The following is a 12,527-nucleotide window of genomic DNA, read 5'->3' as shown; positions in this document are numbered from 1 at the left end:
GTTTGGTGAAGATATCGGCAACTTGCCAATCCGTTTGAACGTACCGAAGTTCAACTTCACCGCTCAAAACCCGCTCACGCACAAAGTGATAGTGGACTTCTATGTGCTTCGTTCGAGCACAGAACACGGGGTTCTTGGCGAGCTGAATGCTGCTACTCATGTTGTCACAGTCGATGAGGATCGGGGTCGGTACCTCGATCCGGAGGTCACGCAGCAATCGCCGAAGCCAGATGGCTTCATAGGTGGCATTGGTAGTGCCCCAATATTCAGCCTCAGTGCTCGACAGAGCCACTATTGGCTGCTTTTTGCTGCTCCACGCAACAACTGCGCTACCGAGAGAAAACATGTAACCAGAGTGTTGGAGACGAGGTCGTCTATGCGGAAGATCAAGAAGCATTCGATTGGTGTTTGAAGTACCTGCGTATGATAGATTGTAGGTCGTTGCATAGAGAGAGAGAGAGAGAGAGAGAGAGAGACACAAAAGACTTTCTCTTCCACAAAGCAATAATACAACACCCAACCTTACAAAAAGGTTACAAGGTCACTATATATAGTGACCGACTTAGGGCAACTACCCTTTATGCTAATTACACAAATGCCCCAAACTTGGGCTATACAAAGGGATAGTGTGAATACGTCCATTATACACTTGTATTCGACACTCCCCCGTAATGGGCGTATACATGGGTTATCTAAGATTACAGGTATAGACTTAGGTTCTCGGACATATCAGCTTTGTTCGAGTCGGCAGGGTCCGAAGGCAGAAGACCGAACTGGTCGGGTCGGAACAGTTGAAGCCGATCATTAAGGAACTGATGTCGGTTGTCGGGAACCATCCTGCTCTGTGTCCGGCTCTAACCGGACTGGTTTGTCGTTACGCCCATCTGATGCCGAAGAGACCGAAAACGGTCTGCCGAAAGACACTTGGTCATTCCATCTGCGACATTGTCGGTTGTGGATATTTTCTCTAGACCGATTTTCCCTGAAATGACGCAGTCCCGAACGAAGTGATATCGAACGTCGATATGTTTGGAGGCGTTGTGGTGAACCGGATTTTTCGACAAGGCAACAACACCTTGACTGTCGCTGTAGACAACTGGAGCCGAGTCATGGTCGACTTGTCGAAACGTGTGCGCCAGCAGACCGAGCCACAAAGCTTCTTTTGCTGCGTCGGACGCAGCTACATATTCTGCTTCGGTCGTTGAGGTCGCTGTGCACTCCTGAAGTTTCGACTTCCACGAGATTGCTCCATTGCCGAATTTGAAGCAGTATCCGGTTGTTGATTTCCGACTGTCTATACAGCCGGCGAAATCCGAGTCGGTGTAACCGACTACGCCTGAGGTTCGGTTCGGACCGAAAAGAATGCCATGGTCTTTTGTGCCAGCCAGATATCTGAACACATGCTTGACTGCGTTCCAATGCGATCGGCCAGGATTGTGCATAAATCTGCTAACGACTCCTACGGCATGAGAAATATCAGGCCGTGTCGCGACCATCAGGTACATAAGGGAGCCGACTGCCGGTGCATACGGTACCGACTTCATATCTTCCCCCTCCGGGCCGGATGTCGGGCAGTCTCGCTGAGAGAGCCGAAGATTCATGGGGAGCGGGGTTGAAGCAGATTTGGCTGATTGCATGTTGAAGCGTTCCAAGACACGTCCGATATAGTCGGTCTGAGACAAAAAAAAGATGTCGTTTATCGCGATGCCGACTAATCTTCATGCCAAGGATGTGTCGTGCCGGACCGAGGTCCTTCATGGCAAACTTCAACCGCAGTTGCCGAATGAGATCGGCAAGTTCGCCCGCGTGGCGTCCAGAAATTAGCATGTCGTCCACGTAGATGATGAGGAAGATGGGTGATCCATCTTGAGCTGTGTTGGTAAAAAGACAATGGTCCTCATCGCTTTTTGAGAAGCCGATCGATTGGATGAAGTCGTCGAACTTCTTGTACCATTGTCGCGGTGCCTGTTTGAGGCCGTATAGACTCTTCCTGAGTCGGCAGACTAGATGTTCTTGGCCAGTTGCCACGAAGCCTTTTGGCTGCTCCATATAAATTTCCTCCTCGAGATCACCATGGAGGAATGCTGTTTTGACATCTAGCTGAATCAACTCCAAGTTGTCGGCTGCCACTACGCCGAGTAGAAAACGAAGGGTTGTCATTTTCACCACTGGTGAAAAAATCTCGTCGAAGTCGACACCATATTCTTGTCGGAAGCCCTTCGCAACTAATCTGGCCTTGTACTTTGGGGTGGTCGAATCAGACGTCTCTTTTAGTCGATAAACCCACTTGCAAGGAAGAGCACGTCGATTCTTAGGTAATTCGACCAGATCCCAAGTCTTGTTTGCCCGAATGGAGTGCATTTCCGACTCCATCGCCAGATGCCAGGTGGCTGAATCGACAGATGTCGATGCTTCTTCGTAAGACGTCGGTTCGCCGGCGTCGGTGAAGAAAATTCCAGGAGAGTACCTCTCCGGAGGTTGCGACAGTCTCTCGGATCGTCGAGGTATGATTGGACTGGTCGCATCGGGTATCGTGGTCGGATGGTCCGAAAGCGGATTGTTCTGCTGTGCCGAGTCGGGGTTGTCCGAGTCGGTAGTGTAAGGTTCAGCTACCCGTGAAGCTGACCGTGTGTTGAGAGCGGGGCCTTCTTGAAGGGTCGGCACATCGGAAAATGTTACCCTTCGGACTTCGATCGGTTTTTCGATTGATGGATTCATAGCCGACTCGTTGAACACAACGTCTGAACTTCGAACGATTTGTCTGCGTTCGGGGTCCCAGAGTCGGTATCCCATTTCGCCGTCTGATCCATATCCAAGGAAAATGCATTTCCTGGACCGAGGTGCAAGTTTTCGGCGATCATCTTTCGGAATAAGGGCGTACGCCTCGCATCCGAAGATCCTCAGCTTGTCGTAATTCGGCTTACTGCCGATCCATAGTTCCTGAGGAATTTGAAGTCCTAGAGGTCTACTTGGCGACATATTGATTATGTGTACTGCCGTGAGTAGAGCCTCTGCCCAGAAGCCATCCGACAGTCCGGAGTGTTGGAGCATGGAAACTATCCTTTCTTGGATTGTCCGATTCATTCGTTCTGCAATCCCGTTTTGCTCCGGACTGTGTGGTGCCGTAAATTCACGTCGGATGCCGCGTTGTCGGCAGAATTTGATGAATTCATCGGATTTGAACTCTCCCCCATTGTCGGTCCGAAAGCATTTCAGTTTTCGGTCGGTTTGATTTTCTACCATAGCGAGCCAATCTGAGAAGATCGAGAAGACCCGATCTTTGGTGCGAATCGGATAAGCCCACACCTTTCGAGTCGAATCGTCAATAAAAGTGACGAAGTAAGAGGCACCGCCTAGAGACTGATGCGGCATTGGGCCACAGACGTCCGAATGGACTAAATCGAGAGGTCTCGTTTCTCTTGGTGCTGATGTCGGGTGTGATGCGGCTGCTTGTTTGCCATACTGGCAATGCTCGCAGAATTGATGGTCGGAGAAGGAGAGTTTGGGGATGTATCCGGCTCTAGATAGATGCGTGATGCCGGCCTTGCTGAGGTGTCCTAATCTTCTGTGCCATAGTGATGACACAGGAATATCCACCAAAAACAGGTTACCCTCTCTGAGCGTAACATGTAACGGATACAGGGAGTGTATCTTGGGTCCTCTAGCAAGCAGGAGGTTCCCCCTGTGGAGTGTCCACCCTCCCGAAGAAAAACCGGCACGAATGCCGTCTTCATCTAGTTGTCCGACTGAGATCAATGGCCTTGAGAGCTCGGGTACATGTCGGACATTGTGGAGTACAAGTGTAGAGCCACCTGCAAGGTTGAGCTCTACTGTGCCGATTCCGATGATGTCACAGTGTTGCGAGTTGCCGACTCGAACTGAGTCGGAGTGACGGATCGTATATTGCCGAAATTGGGACCGATGAGGAGTCACGTGAAATGACGCGCCCGAATCTAAGAGCCATGTGCTCGATTCTTCAGTCGTGAGCAGAACTTCTGATCCGACTGGATTTTCGATTGATAGTATATTCGGGTCGTTTGGTAGCACATCAGCTGAGAAGCTGACGTAATTGATCTCTTCATGCCGGCCACTCTTCTTGTCTGATCTCTGAGACTTGTCGTTCTTGTTCTTGAGTGCGCGGCAGTCGGCTTTGATGTGTCCGGGTTTCTTGCAGTAGTTGCAGATTCGGTTATCCCGTGACTGGCTCCGTCTTCGCTGATTGTTCGGCGGTCGTGAGGAATCTCTTCCTCGTATGTTCGATCGGTCTGTCGAACCTTGTACTACATAAGCGTCGTCTGTTGAGTCTTTGGCGAAAGACTTTCTCCGAGCTGCTTCGGTCAGGATTGCGCTCGTGACTTCGGAGTATTTAACAGCCGTGGTTGACGCGTTGCACACAGTTGTGACGAAAGTTTCCCATGATGAGGGAAGGCTGCTCATGAGTATCATTGCTCTGAGTTCATCCTCGATTGCCGTCCCCTGAGATGAGATTTGGGAGCTTATGCTTTCGTACTCATTGAGGTGTGCTTGAACCGAATCGGATTCTTTCATCCGCAAGTTGTAGAGGCGCCGGATCAGAAACATCTTCGTTGCGGCGACCTTCTTTTCGTAAGTGTCCGACAGTGTTTTCCACAGTTCGAATGCTGTCGTACACGATTGCACCGTAAAGTATACCGATTCCGATAGGTGCATCTGAATCGTGGCGCGGACGATTCTGTCCAGCTTCTGCCACTCAATTGGTTTGTATCCTTCTGGAGGTTCTTCATTTTCGATGGGATCGATTTGCCCCTTGACTATGAGATAGTCCTGCATTTGTTCCTTCCAGAAGTTGAAGTTCGATCCATCGAACTTTCGTAGACTCATTTCTGACGAGCCGGATGTTGATGCCATCAAATTCGGTTTCGGTTGACGAAGCTCGGTTCGGAGTTGACTACGAACCTTGTTGGAGTGCAGCCGGTTGGCTCACCCGATATCGTTCTAGTCGGATTTGAACCCGAGTCGGTTCGGCTTCGGAACTTGCTCGAATTGACTCCGGTAGCTTGAGGGACAGAACCGACTGGTCTTCCCGAATGTTGTCGAGTCGGAGTGAGCCCGGTTCGCTTCGGATATATATGCCGAATACCGATTATTGAAACCGATTATCTGGACCGATTCTGCTTCGGTTGACTGCAGCAACGAGAGAGACGGATCCAACTGATCCTCCCGAATGTTGATCAGCCAGATGAAGCACGAATTTGGGTTGTTGTCTTGAGACCGATCTGCACCGAGTGGTTACAATGAGCGGCGAGCAACGTTTGATGACCTCTTCGGATGCCGTTTAACCGAATGGAGCACGATCGTGTCAATGTTGCACAAGGGGATTTCACCTCGAGCGGTTACGATCACAAGGGACAGAGTACAACCTGCTCGCTTACTCCAAGCGAAGATGATCTAACGTGATGAGATGCAAGCCTCGTTTCTCTTCTTCTTCTCTCTTCTTCGAATGACGCAGGAAACCGAATGCTGTGCAGGCTGAGACGACGGCCGACAGCGGATTGAAGGACCGACTACTGTGCAGGCTCTGATACCAGATGTTGGAGACGAGGTCGTCTATGCGGAAGATCAAGAAGCATTCGATTGGTGTTTGAAGTACCTGCGTATGATAGATTGTAGGTCGTTGCACACAGAGAGAGAGAGAGAGAGAGACACACACACACACAAAAGACTTTCTCTTCCACAAAGCAATAATACAACACCCAACCTTACAAAAAGGTTACAAGGTCACTATATATAGTGACCGACTTAGGGCAACTACCCTTTCTGCTAATTACACAAATGCCCCAAACTTGGGCTATACAAAGGGATAGTGTGAATACGTCCATTATACACTTGTATTCGACACAGAGGTGGATCGGCGATCCAATGTATCACCAGCCCAGTCGACATCTGTGTATCTAACTAGCTCTTCAGTTATACCATGCTGGTATAACAGTCCCCGGTCCTTCGTGTTGATCACATACCACAATATTCGATGCACGCACTAAAGGTGCTCCAATGTTGGCTTCTGCAGGAATTGGCTGATTACACTAACCGGATAATTGATGTCGGGTCGGGTGATTGTCAAGTATATCAGGCTTTCGACAATTTTTCGGAACTGTTTCTCATTGCAGGCTAGTCCGGCGTTGGGATGGTGCTTCTAGTTCCAGTCCAAGGGTGTGGAAATAGGTCAGCATTCCGTCGTGCCAAACTTGTACAACATATTCAACACATAGTGTCGTTGTGAGAGCAATATGCCGTCGGGGGTTTGGATCACCTCGATCCCAAGAAAATAATGAAGGTCCCCTAGGTCCTTCATTTCAAATGCGTTCGACAACTAGGACTTTACTCGACCGATTTCATTGAGTCCGGGTCTGGTGATGACTAAATAATCAACATAAAGTAGGATGCAAACTGGACCGTCCAGACCTTGCCGGATGAACAACGATGAGTCAGATTTAGAGGTCACAAACCCCATCTTACGCAACCTACGCGTGATCTTCGCATTCCAAGCTAGGGGGGCTTGTTTCAGACCATAAAGTGACTTCTTAAGCCGGCACACCGCCGACTTGTTCATCTCCAACTGAAATCCGAGAGGTTGGATCATATAGACCCGTTCTTCAAGGTCACCTTGAAGAAACGCATTTTTCATGTCCATTTGGTGAAGATGCCACCCCCTTGCTACCGGAGTGCCCGCATTTCTTCCTCCATAGCGGCACGCCAATTTGTGTCCTTTGTCACTTCTGCATAGCTGTCCGGCTCACGCACTTCCACCACTTTTGTCATGTACGCATAGTGATGCGCCATGTACTCATTGTACCCGTACCACGTAACAGGGTTCTTCAAGCGAGAAGACCGACGTAACTTGTCATCACCCGGTCTGGGGCCCTTCTTGGACGGTTCAGACTTCCTTCCCGAAGATCTGCCTTCATCCTTTCCGGAGTAAGATTCATTCTGATCCGACTCAACATTGCCAGTTTCGTATTCCGATATTTTCTTCTTCCCCTTCTCTTTGCGCGAGAACCGTCTCCTCGGTTCCTAGCGCGGGGAGAGCATGACATAGTCTCCACTACTCGCTGGTTCTTCATCCGACTGGTCACTTTGACCAAGTCGCTCGTTCGGTCCGCTCAACCGAAATGAGTCCGGACTCTCTTCTAGAGTCTCAAGCTCGTCGTCTTCTATCTGGACCTCCTCGGCCTCACTAGCCTCATCTTCCGGAATCGTGTCTTCGTCAGGAGTTGGGGTTGGTAGGGAGTACCATGATGCCGTCTCATCAAACTCGACATCTCGGCTTACTTGGACCTGCTTAGTCCGGAGCTTATAGCACTTATACCCCTTTTGCTCATGCGAGTAAACGACTAGGATGCACTTCTTCGACTTCGGATCCAACTTCCTCCGCTTCTCATCCGGTACATGCACATATGCTATGCTATCGAATATCCGAAGGTGTCTCAAATTCGGCATCCACCCAAAATACAACTCATGTGCTGACGCCTTGTCACCGATCCGGTTTTGGATGTAGACGGTCATCTGGACCGCCTCATCCCAGTAGAAATGGGGCATGCTCTTCTCCTCCAACATTGCCCTTGCCGCGTCGATCATCAACCAGTTCTTTCTTTCGGCCACATCGTTTTGCTTCGATGATGAACATCATCATCATCATGGTCATCGCCTCTCATTGATTCTCCATCTCCTTGCCACCCATCGTCACGTTGGGTTCACCAACTGTATCGTGCCTTTCGGCGCTGGATTGTTGCATGAGTCGGGTGGGAACCGCTGGGGTTTTGGACTAGGAAGAGGAGAGTTTTAAGGCTAATAAGACTATAAATAGATTATAAGAAAGAGATATAGAAAACTTGTGAATCCCACAAGTATAATGAATTTGATTAATCAATATATAGATAAGAATATGAATTTGGATTGAAAGATAAGGATATAGAAACCTCATGAATCCCATGAGTATAGTTTATTTCGTGAATCCCACGAATATAATTTATTAATTGGCGTGTTTTAGAAATATATCCAATTTCCAAAATTTTCACACCCCTATTACATTGTGCTCCCCATCCTTATATAGTGATGAGAGAGTCTTGGCAATCCATGCTTTTTCTCTAATTATGCCCTCCATGCTTTTTCTATCAATAGACTATATGCTTTCTCTAACATGCTTTTTCTTTTATCATGAGTTTTCCCAAAGTTTATCCTAGTGTGTGTTGGGAGACAGGTCCCTCCGGATGGGAAGAGAAAAGAACAGTGCTGATGAACAAACTCGGCCGAGGCCGAAACTGGATGAGGAGTACCCGGCTACGGAGAGCCGGATGGTGTAGGCCCGGTGAGAACCGGATGAGGAGTACCCGGCTACGGAGAGCCGGATGGTGCAGACCCGGTGGAAACCGGATGAAGAGACATATTCGCAGATATGTTTCTGAGAGTTCATCGAGGCTATATTTTGTAAATAGCCGAAAAGTCATATTAGTATAAATATGACTTAGGGCAAACTTTTAGAGTTGTTGTTGTCATTCTTGTTGATGCAAGAATAGAGAGTGTGCGTAACTGTATAGAGAGAGAGAGAGAGAGAGAGAAAGAGGTCATTGCCTTTGTTGTAACCGCCGCCTGTGGCGAAGATCTGTGAGCACGAGGTCGGTGCCTCAGTGAACTCATTGTTGTACATTCCATCATAGTGATAGTTTGCAGCCTGTGGGCTGCCATGGTTTTTTCTCCTAGTTTGGGGTTTTCCACGTAAACCTCCTGTGTACCTCGTCTCTTCTTTGAGTCGCGTTTTATTTCCCGTTTTTTTGTATATCATTCTAAGCTCGGTTGCGGCTGAGCGTTTCGCATAAGGAACGACCAGTTCCCGTCAAGTGGTATCGGAGCGAAATCGACACAGAAAATGGACGAATCGTTTTGCGGCATGTGCTCACCGGCTCCAACTATTCAGTGTGGAAGTCGAAGATGAGGGACATGCTCGTTGTTAAAGACCTCTGGCTGCCGGTTCAGTTCGGGGACAAGAGACCGGACAAAATCGACGCCGCGATATGGGAGGTGATGCACATGAAGACAACGGCGTACATACGGTGCTTCATCGACATGAGCCTGTACAACAACTTCAATGAAGAGAGCAAGGCTCATGAGCTCTGGGAGAAGATCGACATAATGTTTCAAAACAAAAATGCTGTTAATCAGGTTTCGGTATTCCGGAAGCTAGTAAGACTCCGATACCAAGATGGCTCCAGCATGGCGGAGCACATGAATGCCTTCCAGGGGCTGATCCACCAGGCAACTTCATTGGAAGTACCTCTCGCCGATGAGGTACTAGCGCTACTCCTGCTCGGTTCCCTCCCGGATAGCTGGGAGACGTTGGTTGTCACTTTGGGCAGCGCCGGGCCGGAAGGAAAACGGTTATCCCTGGCAAGAGTAAAGTCGAGCTTGCTAGATGAGGAGGCGCATCGGAAAGATAAAGATACGAGCTCCGACTCGAAAGCGCTCCTTACTGAATCGGAACGCGGAAGATAGAGAAACCGTAGTCTCCAGAACCGGGAGAAGTCGGGGACAAGGTCAAAGTCAAGGGGGAGGCCCACTTGCTTCTATTGCGGCAAGCCGGGACACTTCCAAAAGAACTGTCGGCATTTCCGTAAAGACAAGGAAACCGATGGTACCGATTCGAAGCGGACCCCGGACCGGAACGGTAAAGACCGGAGGGGGCCGGACCGGAAGGGAACGACGGCAATCGCGGTAAGTGAAGAAGAGTTGATGCTCATCACCGAGGAGAGTGAGATAAACCTTGTCGGCGACGAGACGACCTGGGTGGTAGACTCCGGAGCGTCGTTCCACCTTACCCCGGACCGAAAATGCTTCTCATCCTACTCAGCCGGTGATCACGGCTGTGTCCGGATGGGGAATGAACGTACATGCCAAATTATCAGCATTGGAGACGTGTGGTTGTCAACACTAACCGGATGCAAGTTGCTGCTGAAGGATGACCGACACGTTCCGGAGGTTCGTCTGAACCTGGTATTAGCTGGTCGGCTAGATGATGAAGGCTACACGGGTAGCATCCAGAACGGTGTCATGAAGTTCAGCAAAGGGAGCCTGATTGTGGCTCGGGCCCGGAAGGTCAACACACTGTACCTGATGAATCCCCGGTTATGTCTGGAAGAAGTGAACGTGGCATCCGACACTGCCGGTGAGCTGTGGCACAAGAGACTGTGTCATATGAGCGAGAAGGGGATGAAGAGGCTTGCAGACAACAACCTCATTCCAGTGAAGAACGTGCACTTGGAGAAGTGCACTGATTGTCTGGTCGGTAAACAAAACCGGACCTCCTTCCGACCAAGGCCACTCATGAGACGTAATGCACCACTGGAGTTGGTGCATACGGATGTGTGTCAAGTAGACACCAAGTCACATGCCGGAGCGCAGTACTTTGTGACGTTCATAGAGGACCATAGCCGGAAGCTGTGGGCCACACCGCTGAAGACGAAGGATCAGGTGCTATCCGTCTTCAAAGAGCTCCACGCGAGAGTGGAAAGAGAAACCGGACGGAAGCTGAAGGCGGTTCGAGCAGATAACGGAGGAGAATACCGGGGGCAGTTCGAGGAGTACTGCCACTCGAAGGGAATCCGGCTCGAATTTACCGTGCCGAAGACGCCGGAACTAAACGGATTGGCTGAGAGGATGAACCGGACCATAATGGAGAGGGTCCGGAGTATGCTAGCGCATGCAAAACTACCCAAGAAGTTTTGGGCTGAGCCATTGTCGACGGCGACTTACGTGATAAACAGATCACCCTCAGTACCCTTGGACGAAGACACGCCACAGAGAGTATGGACTGGTAAGGAAGTGTCCTACCGGCATCTGAAGGTGTTCGGGTGTCTCGTGTACGTGCATGTAGCTAAGGACCGGAGAGGAAAGTTAGATCCAAAAATCCGGCCATGCATATTCCTCGGTTACGGTGACGATAAGTTCGGCTACCGAGTGTGGGACCCGGTCGACAAGAAGGTATTTCGGAGCCGAGATATTATCTTCATGGAGGACAAGACGCTCGCCGACTGGGAGTCGGAGAAGAAGATAATGAACTCCGAGTCGACTGGTAAGGATAGACTCTACGATGAGCAGACCCAACCGGTAAGAGACCGGTTAGCACTCGAGGAACCAGTCGGTTACGGTGAGGATACTGAACTGGCAGAAGAAGAAGTAGAGGAAGTTGAGACCGGAACCGGCCAAGACCTTGAATCGGATTCGGATGAAGAGCAAATGGAGGAGCCAGCTACCGAAGCCCAAAGACGGATATATCCTCTTAGAGAGAGAAGGGCCCCCCGGAGATTTCCGGATGCAGAGCATGTGCTGCTGACCGATGAGGGAGAGCCGGAAAGCTTCGAGGAAGCGAAGGATGACACCCACAGCCGAAAATGGTTAAGTGCCATGCAGGACGAGATGGATTCCTTGCATGAGAACCATACGTATGAATTGGTGGAGTTGCTGAAAGGAAAGCGGGCACTCCGAAACAAGTAGGTGTACAAGTTGAAACCGGGAGATGCCGGCAAGCCCCGAGATACAAAGCCAGGATCGTGGTGAAGGGGTTCTAGCAGAAGAAGGGCGTGTACTTCGACGAGATATTTGCCCCAGTAGTAAAGATGACCTCCATCCGGATGGTGCTGAGTATAGCGGCAAGCATGGACCTTGAGGCAGAGCAGCTGGACGTGAAGACGGCATTCCTTCACAGCGACCTCGAAGAGGAGATCTACATGCAGCAACCGAAAGGATTTGTGGAGAAAGGGAAGGAGCACTTGGTATGCCGGTTGAAGAAGAGCCTCTACGGGTTGAAGCAGGCCCCTCGGCAATGGTATCGGCAGTTCGATTCCTTCATGACCGATCAAGGGTACCACAAGACGCAGGCCGATCACTGCATGTTTGTGAAGAAGTTCGAAGGAGGCGACTTCCTGATACTCCTTTTGTACGTGGACGACATGTTGATCGTCGGACGGGACCAAGTCAAAATACGGATGCTGAAGAAGGCTCTCAACCGGACCTTCTCAATGAAAGACTTGGGTCCGGCAAGACAGATGTTGGGGATGCATATTATCCGGAACCGGTCAACGAAGCAATTATGGCTGTCACAGGAGAAGTACGTGACAAAGGTGCTTCACCGGTTCAACATGTTAGAAGCGAAACCGGTCGGATCGACACTTCCGGAAAACTACAGGCTATCCGGTAAGCAAAGCCCGAAGACGAAAGCAGAGAAGGCGGATATGATGAAGATTCCATATGCCTCTGCCGTCGGGAGCTTAATGTACGCAATGGTGTGTACCTGACCGGATATAGGATACGCAGTCGGAGTGGTGAGCCAGTTTATGAGCAATCCCGGCAAGGAGCACTGGAACGCTGTCAAATGGATACTCCGGTATTTGAAGGGCACTTCAAATATGTGTCTCCGATTCGGCTCCGGAAAACCTCAACTTGACGATTTTACCGATTCGGACCTGTCGGCTGATGTGGATACCACCCGATCTACATCC

This window comes from Azolla caroliniana, unplaced genomic scaffold, assembly GCF_043228905.1.
Source record: "Azolla caroliniana isolate FFs.n. ecotype wild unplaced genomic scaffold, voAzoCaro1.0.p SCAF_18, whole genome shotgun sequence".
Lineage (NCBI taxonomy): Eukaryota > Viridiplantae > Streptophyta > Polypodiopsida > Salviniales > Salviniaceae > Azolla > Azolla caroliniana.
Note: the sequence above shows the minus strand (reverse complement) of the source record.